Genomic DNA, 9,929 nt, shown 5'->3' on the forward strand with positions numbered 1-9,929 from the left:
TGCAAAAGAGAGGGGTGAGAGAGAGAGCGTAAAAGAGAGGGGTGAGAGAGAGGAGCGCAAAAGAGAGGGGGAGAGAGAGCGTAAAAGAGAGGGGTGAGAGAGAGCGCAAAAGAGAGGGGGAGAGAGAGCGCAAAAGAGAGGGGGAGAGAGCGCAAAAGAGGGGGGGAGAGAGAGAGCGCAAAAGAGGGGGGAGAGAGAGCGCGCAAAAGAGGGGGGGGGGAGAGAGAGAGTGCAAAAGAGGGGGGGGAGAGAGAGAGCACAAAAGAGGGGGGGAGAGAGAGAGCGCAAAAGAGGGGGAGAGAGAGCGCAAAAGAGGGGGGAGAGAGAGCGCAAAAGAGGGGGGAGAGAGAGCTCAAAAGAGAGGGTGAGAGAGAGAGCTCAAAAGAGAGGTGGAGAGAGAGAGCTCAAAAGAGAGGGGGAAAGAAAGCGCAAAAGAGAGGGGGAGAGAGAGCAAAGAGAGGGGGAGAGAGAGAGCGCAAAAGAGGGGTAGAGAGAGAGCGCAAAAGGGGGGAGAGAGAGCGCAAAAGAGAGGGGGGAGAGAGAGAGCTCAAAAGAGAGGGGGAGAGAAAGTGCAAAAGACAGGGGGGAGAGAGAGAGAGAGCAAAAGAGAGGGGGAGGGAGAGAGCGCAAGGGGTGGGACCGCTGTACCCTGCAAAAAATGGCCCATGTGAACGGGATTTAGGACTAGTAAATATATATGTAAATAAGCATATACACATATTAACACATAAATATATATGTAAATAAGCATATACATATAGTAACACATAAATATATATGTAAATAAGCATATAGACATAGAAACACATAAATATAACTCGGCTAGATTTAGAGTTTTGCGTTAGAAGGGGTGCGTTAGCTACGCATGCTTTTTTTCCCCCGCTGGTATTTAGAGTTCACAGAATGGCTGCGTTAGGCTCCAAAAAGGGAGCGTACAGGCATATTTACCACCACTGCAACTCTAAATACCAGCGGTGCATACGGACGCGGCCAGCTTCAAAAACGTGCTCATGCACGATTCCCCCATAGGAAACAATGGGGCCGTTTGAGCTGAAAAAAAAACTAACACCTGCAAAAAAGCAGCGTTCAGCTCCTAACGCAGCCCCATTGTTTCCTATGGGGAAACAATTCCTAAGTCTGCACCTAACACCCTAACATGTACCCCGAGTCTAAACACCCCTAGCCTTACACTTATTAACCCCTAATCTGCCACCCCCGCTATCGCTGACCCCTGCATTACACTTTTAACCCCTAATCTGCCGCTCCGTACACTGCCGCAAACTACGTTATCCCTATGTACCCCTAATCTGCTGCCCCTAACACCGCCGACCCCTATATTATATTTATTAACCCCTAATCTGCCGCCCCCAACGTCGCCGCCACCTACCTACAATTATTAACCCCTAATCTGCCGACCGGACCTCACCACTACTATAATAAAGTTATTAACCCCTAATCCGCCTCACTCCCGCCTCAATAACACTATAATAAATAGTATTAACCCCTAATCTGCCCTCCCTAACATCACCGACACCTAACTTCAAGTATTAACCCCTAATCTGCCGACTGGACCTCACCGCTACTCTAATAAATGTATTAACCCCTAAAGCTAAGTCTAACCCAAACCCTAACACCCCCCTAAATTAAATATAATTTTTATCTAACGAAATAAATTATTTCTTATTAAATAAATTATTCCTATTTAAAGCTAAATACTTGTAAAATAAACCTTAATATAGCTACAATATAAATAATAATTATATTGTAGCTATTTTAGGATTAATATTTATTTTACAGGCAACTTTGTATTTATTTTAACCAGGTACAATAGCTATTAAATAGTTAATAACTATTTAATAGCTAACTAGTTAAAATAATTACAAAATTACCTGTAAAATAAATCCTAACCTAAATTACAGTTAAACCTAACACTACACTATCAATAAATTAATTAAATAAAATACCTACAAATAAATACAATTAAATAAACTAACTAAAGTAAAAATATTACAACAATTTTAAGCTAATTACACCTACTCTAAGCCCCCTAATAAAATAACAAAGCCCCCCAAAATAAAAAAATGCCCTACCCTATTCTAAAATAAAAATTGAAAAGCTCTTTTACCTTACCAGCCCTTAAAAGGGTTCTTTTGTGGGGCATGCCCCAAAGAATTCTGCTCTTTTGCCTGTAGAAAAAAAACATACAATGCCCCCCCCAACATTACAACCCACCACCCACATACCCCTAATCTAACCCAAACCCCCCTTAAATAAACCTAACACTAAGCCCCTGAAGATCTCCCTACCTTATCTTCACCACGCCGGGTATCACCGATCCGTCCACAAGAAGTCTTCATCCAAGCCCAAGCGGGGGCTGAAGAGATCCATCATCGGGCTGAAGAGGTCCATCATCCGGCAGAAGTCTTGATCCAAGCGGGGGCTGAAGAGATCCATCATCCGGCTGAAGTCTTCTATCAAGCGGCATCTTCAATCTTCTTTCTTCCGGATCCATCTTCATCCCGCCGACGAGGAACATCCATCCTGGCCGACAACTTCCCGACGAATGACGGTTCCTTTAAGGGACGTCATCCAAGATAGGATTCTATCAGCCAATCGGAATTAAGGTAGGAAAATTCTGACTGGCTGATGGAATCAGCCAATCAGATTGAAGTTCAATCCGATTGGCTGATCCAATCAGCCAATCAGATTGAGCTCGCATTCTATTGGCTGATCGGAACAGCCAATAGAATGCGAGCTTAATCTGATTGGCTGATTGGATCAGCCAATCGGATTGAACTTGAATCTGATTGGCTGATTCCATCAGCCAATCAGAATTTTCCTACCTTAATTCTGATTGGCTGATAGAATCCTATCAGCCAATCGGAATTCAAGGGACGCCATCTCGGATGTTCCGCGTCCGCGGGATAAAGATGGATCCGGAAGAAAGAAGATTGAAGATGCCGCTTGATAGAAGACTTCAGCCGGATGATGGATCTCTTCAGCCCCCGCTTGGATCAAGACTTCTGCTGGATGATGGACCTCTTCAGCCCGATGATGGACCTCTTCAGCCCCCGCTAGGGCTTGGATGAAGACTTCTGAGCCTCTTGTGGACGGATCGGTGATACCCGGCATGGTGAAGATAAGGTAGGGAGATCTTCAGGGGCTTAGTGTTAGGTTTATTTAAGGGGGGTTTGGGTTAGATTAGGGGTATGTGGGTGGTGGGTTGTAATGTTGGGGGGGTATTGTATGTTTTTTTTACAGGCGAAAGAGCAGAATGCTTTGGGGCATGCCCCGCAAAAGGCCCTTTTAAGGGCTGATAAGGTAAAAGAGCTTTTCAATTTTTATTTTAGAATAGGGTAGGGCATTTTTTTATTTTGGGGGGCTTTGTTATTTTATTAGGGGGCTTAGAGTAGGTGTAATTAGCTTAAAATTGTTGTAATATTTTTATAATGTTTGTAAATTATTTTTTTATTTTTTGTAACTTAGTTTTTTATTTTATTTTTTGTACTTTAGTTAGTTTATTTAATTGTATTTATTTGTAGGTATTTTATTTAATTAATTTATTGATAGTGTAGTGTTAGGTTTAATTGTAGATAATTGTAGGAATTTTATTTAATTAATGTATTGATAGTGTAGTGAGGTTTAATTGTAACTTAGGTTAGGATTTATTTTACAGGTAATTTTGTAATTATTTTAACTAGGTAGATATTAAATAGTTAATAACTATTTAATAGCTATTGTACCTGGTTAAAATAAATACAAAGTTGCCTGTAAAATAAATATTAATCCTAAAATAGCTACAATATGATTATTATTTATATTGTAGCTATATTAGGGTTTATTTTACAGGTAAGTATTTAGCTTTAAATAGGAATAATTTATTTAATAAGAAATAATTTATTTAGTTAGATAAAAATTATATTTAACTTAGGGGGGTGTTAGTGTTAGGGTTAGACTTAGCTTTAGGGGTTAATACAGTTATTAGAGTAGCGGCGAGGTCTGGTCGGCAGATTAGGGGTTAATACTTGAAGTTAGGTGTCGGTGATGTTAGGGAGGGCAGATTAGGGGTTAATACTATTTATTATAGGGTTTTTGAGGCGGGAGTGAGGCGGATTAGGGGTTAATACATTTATTATAGTAGCGGTGAGGTCCGGTCGGCAGATTAGGGGTTAATAATTGTAGGTAGGTGGCGGCAACGTGGGGGGGGGGGGCAGATTAGGGGTTAATAAATATAATATAGGGGTCGGCGGTGTTAGGGGCAGCAGATTAGGGGTACATAGGGATAACGTAGGTTGCGGCGGTGTGCAGTTGGCAGATTAGGGGTTAAAAAAATTATTAGAGTGGCGGTGATGTGGGGGGACCTCGGTTTAGGGGTACATAGGTAGTTTATGGGTGTTAGTGTACTTTAGAGCACAGTAGTTAAGAGCTTTATGAATCGGCGTTAGCCCAGAAAGCTCTTAACTCCTGGCTTTTCTCTGCGGCTGGAGTCTTGTCGTTAGATTTCTAACACTCACTTCAGCCAAGACTCTAAATACCGGCATTATAAAGATCCCATTGAAAAGATAGGATACACAAATGGCATAGGGGGATCTGCGTTATGGAAAAGTCGCGGCTGAAAAGTGAGCGTTAGACCCTTACCTACACGACTCTAAATACCAGCGGTAGCCCAAAACCAGCGTTAGTAGCCCCTAACGCTGGTTTTGACGGCTAACGCAAATCTCTAAATCTATGCGTTGGTAAATAAGCATATACACATATTAACACATAAATATATATGTAAATAAGCATATACACATAGTAACACATAAATATATATGTAAATAAGCATATAAATACATATTTACATGGAGCACACAGTCCCTTTAGACTGCAATATAAAGGCACTTTTCAGTGCTGTTTTTTTATTTCTCTGCGGCTGGAGTCTTGTCGTTAGATTTCTAATGCTCACTTCAGCCAAGACTCTAAATACCGGCATTAGAAAGATCCCATTGAAAAGATAGGATACACGAATGGCGTAGGGGGATCTGCGGTATGGAAAAGTCGCGGCTGGAAAGTGAGCGTTAGACCCTTATCTACACGACTCTAAATACCAGCGGTAGCCCAAAACCAGCGTTAGGAGCCCCTAACACTGGTTTTGACGGCTAACGCAGAACTCTAAATCTAGGCGTTTGTAAATAAGCATATACACATAGTAACACATAAATATATATGTAAATAAGCATATACACATATTAACACATAAATATATATGTAAATAAGCATATACACATAGTAACACATAAATATATATGTAAATAAGCATAAACACATAGTAACACATAAATATTTATGTAAATAAGCATATACACATATTAACACATAAATATATATGTAAATAAGCATATACACATATTAACACATAAATATATATGTAAATAAGCATATACATATATTAACACATAAATATACAGTATATGTAAATAAGCATATACACATAGTAACACATACATTTATATGTAAATAAGCATATACACATATTAACACATAAATATATATGTAAATAAGCATATGCACATATTAACACATAAATATATATGTAAATAAGCATATACACATATTAACACATAAATATATATGTAAATAAGCATATGCACATATTAACACATAAATATATATGTAAATAAGCATATACACATAGTAACACATAAATATATATGTAAATAAGCATATACACATATTAACACATAAATATATATGTAAATAAGCATATGCACATATTAACACATAAATATATATGTAAATAAGCATATACACATAGTAACACATAAATATATATATATGTAAATAAGCATATACACATAGTAACACATAAATATATATGTAAATAAGCATATACACATATTAACACATAAATATATATATATGTAAATAAGCATATACACATAGTAACACATAAATATATATGTAAATAAGCATATATACATATTAACACATAAATATATAAATATATATGTAAATAAGCATATACACATATTAACACATAAATATATATGTAAATAAGCATATACACATATTAACACATAAATATATATGTAAATAAGCATATACACATATTAACACATAAATATATATGTAAATAAGCATATACACATAGTAACACATAAATATATATGTAAATAAGCATATACACATAGTAACACATAAATATATATGTAAATAAGCATATACACATAGTAACACATAAATATATATGTAAATAAGCATATATACATAGTAACACATAAATATATATGTAAATAAGCATATACACATATTAACACATAAATATATATGTAAATAAGCATATACACATAGTAACACATAAATATATATGTAAATAAGCATATGCACATAGTAACACATAAATATATATGTAAATAAGCATATGCACATAGTAACACATAAATATATATGTAAATAAGCATATATGCATAGTAACACATAAATATATATGTAAATAAGCATATACACATATTAACACATAAATATATATGTAAATAAGCATATACACATATTAACACATAAATATATATGTAAATAAGCATATACATATATTAACACATAAATATATATGTAAATAAGCATATACACATATTAACACATAAATATATATGTAAATAAGCATATACACATATGAACACATAAATATATATGTAAATAAGCATATACACATATTAACTCATAAATATATATGTAAATAAGCATATACACATATGAACACATAAATATATATGTAAATAAGCATATACACATATTAACACATAAATATATATGTAAATAAGCATATACACATATTAACACATAAATATATATGTAAATAAGCATATACACATATTAACACATAAATATATATGTAAATAAGCATATACACATATTAACACATAAATATATATGTAAATAAGCATATACACATATTAACACATAAATATATATGTAAATAAGCATATACACATAGTAACACATAAATATATATGTAAATAAGCATATACACATATTAACACATAAATATATATGTAAATAAGCATATATTAACACATAAATATATATGTAAATAAGCATATACACATATTAACACATAAATATATATGTAAATAAGCATATACACATATTAACACATAAATATATATGTAAATAAGCATATACACATAGTAACACATAAATATATATGTAAATAAGCATATACACATATTAACACATAAATATATATATAAATAAGCATATATTAACACATAAATATATATGTAAATAAGCATATACACATATTAACACATAAATATATATGTAAATAAGCATATACACATAGTAACACATAAATATATGTAAATAAGCATATACACATATTAACACATAAATATATGTAAATAAGCATATACATATATATTTACATGGAACACACAGTCCCTTTTGACCGCAATGTAAAGGCACTTTTCAGTACTGTTGTTTTTTTTTTTTTTAACAACCCACACACGTCAACTTTAAAACCCTAAAAACTGCTTTTTGCAGTTATTTTATTGAAAAATAAAGATGCTGCTATTTTTATTTTTAATAAAATATATGACACTTGAGTTTGTGGGCATTCGATGGACATTTATAAAATTAACCAGAGATCTGAGCTAGCAGTAGCAATATCCACTTGTAATGGCTGGTTATTTATCGCATGCGCACAATAAATTAGCGCTCCAATCTAGCCCTTAATCGGGTATGTTAAGGGGGTAGAACAATAGGAGGGACCTTAAGTCTCAATAATTGGTGCTAAGACTTAGGATCCCTTACCCTGGTGGCAGGTGAAGGATAAAAGGATATAATGAGTGGGTATGGTAACACCAACAGTGTAGCTTGTTGAACTCAAGGTGTGGAAGGCAGGCAGAATTTTTTGAGGGGGTAGAGCAGCAGCAGGAACATAAAGTCTCAGTAATTGGCGCTAAGGCTTTAGATCCCTCACCCTGGCGGTGGGTGAAGGATATGTTTGTTATTAAGCACACAAAGTGTAGCTTGTGGAACTCAAGGTGGTGTAAGGACAAAAATCCTTCACACTAATGAGGATAGATGTTGTTACTGGAGCCTAGTGAAAGGACATTCAGCCTGGTACAACTACATACTTAATCCCATGGTGTGTCTGTCCCGTGCGTTGTTCCCTAAGGATCCACACCGTTGTATAAAAGGCAGCATTTTTTAAGGGGTAGAGCATCAGCAGCAGCAGGAACATAAAATCTCAGTAATTTGCACTAAGACTTTAGATCCCTCACACTGACGGTGGGTGAAGGATATCACCTGTGGGTAACACCCAGATTGTAGCTTGCTGAACTCAAGGTGGTGTTAGGCAAAAAATCAATTAGAGCTACATTACAAGTGGAGCACTATTTTGCATTCTTGCTCACTCATTAACTTTGCTAGACTGAACCTTTTTAGCACAGATGGTAGCGCTCATATTACAAGTTGAAAGTAAAAAATATGCGCAAGAGCAAAACCGGATGTGTGCTAACCAAATATCCTAACAGTGTTAATAGCGCGTCTCCCAATAGAAGGCAATGGAGGGCGCAAACTGAAAAAAGCACCTATTCTCGCACTTATGTGACAGTAGTTATGAAAATGTCACATTACAATGTTCTTTACATACAGAACAATGTACTTTTTATTGTGTGTGTGTATATATATATATATATATATATACAGTATATATATATATATATATATATATATATATATATATATATATATATATATATATATATATATATAGGTATATATAAATGTTTAAGGGAGATAAGCTATTTTAATCAGTTAGAAAACCCAAGACAAAATTAATTTGGGTTAAACCCTTATAAGGAAATAGTGTGCAGACCCTTGAAATAACATATTAAAGTACAAATAAGGGAGAGTAGGTAGAGACTCAATAAATAACTACACACAAGACAGGGATTTCAGCACAATAATTTTATTAGTCAATAATTGTTGCAGACCCACCAACATAAGTGGTTAAATACAGTGCCTCCCAAATCATGGATACACATCATGAGAACAAGACTACAAATGTATAGTGTGGACAAATGAACCATTATTAATAATATAAATCACACTCAGAGAAGGGTTGTTCAGATTACCTAGCACACAATAAATAATAAACAGCTAGATTTCAGCACTATAGGGAAATTAACGACTGCCACAAAAGCGGCGTATTTCACCTTCCTATAGCACTGCTATTACAAGTTTACAAAAAAGCAGGCTTGTGCGAGCGATATGGTGGCGTTGAGCTCCATACCGCACCGAAATACAAGCACTGCTTTGACGTGCTCGTGCACAATTTCCCCATAGACATCAATGGGGAGAGCCGGCAAAAAAGAAGCCTAACACCTGCGATTGCGGAAACAAAAGCTCTGTAATGCAGCCCTATTGATGTCTATGGGGAAAGAAAAAGTTATGTTTAAACCTAACACCCTAACATAAAAACCACGTCTAAATACCCCTAATCTACTGCCCCTGACATCACCAACACCTACATAATTTTATTAACCCCTAATCTGCTGCCCTTAACAATGCCGCCACCTAAATAAAAATATTAACCCCTAATCTGCCGCCCTTAACATCGTCGCCTAATCTGCTGCCCCCAATGTTGCCGCCACTATACTAAAGTTATTAACCCTTAAACCTCTGGCCTCTAACATCACTAACACTAAATAAATATATTAACCCCTAAAACTAACCCTAACGTAACCCTAACCCTAAGCATAACCCTAACCCTAACGTAACCCTAAGCCTAAGTCTAACCCTAACACCCCCTAACTTAAATATAATTAAAATAAAGCTAAATAAACATTACAATTATTACCAAAATAATTCCTATTTAAAACTAAATACAAATTTACCTGTAAAATAAAACCTAAGCAAGCTACAATATAACTAATAGTTATATT

Source organism: Bombina bombina, chromosome 1 (assembly GCF_027579735.1).
Source record: "Bombina bombina isolate aBomBom1 chromosome 1, aBomBom1.pri, whole genome shotgun sequence".
In the NCBI taxonomy this organism is placed as follows: Eukaryota; Metazoa; Chordata; class Amphibia; order Anura; family Bombinatoridae; genus Bombina; species Bombina bombina.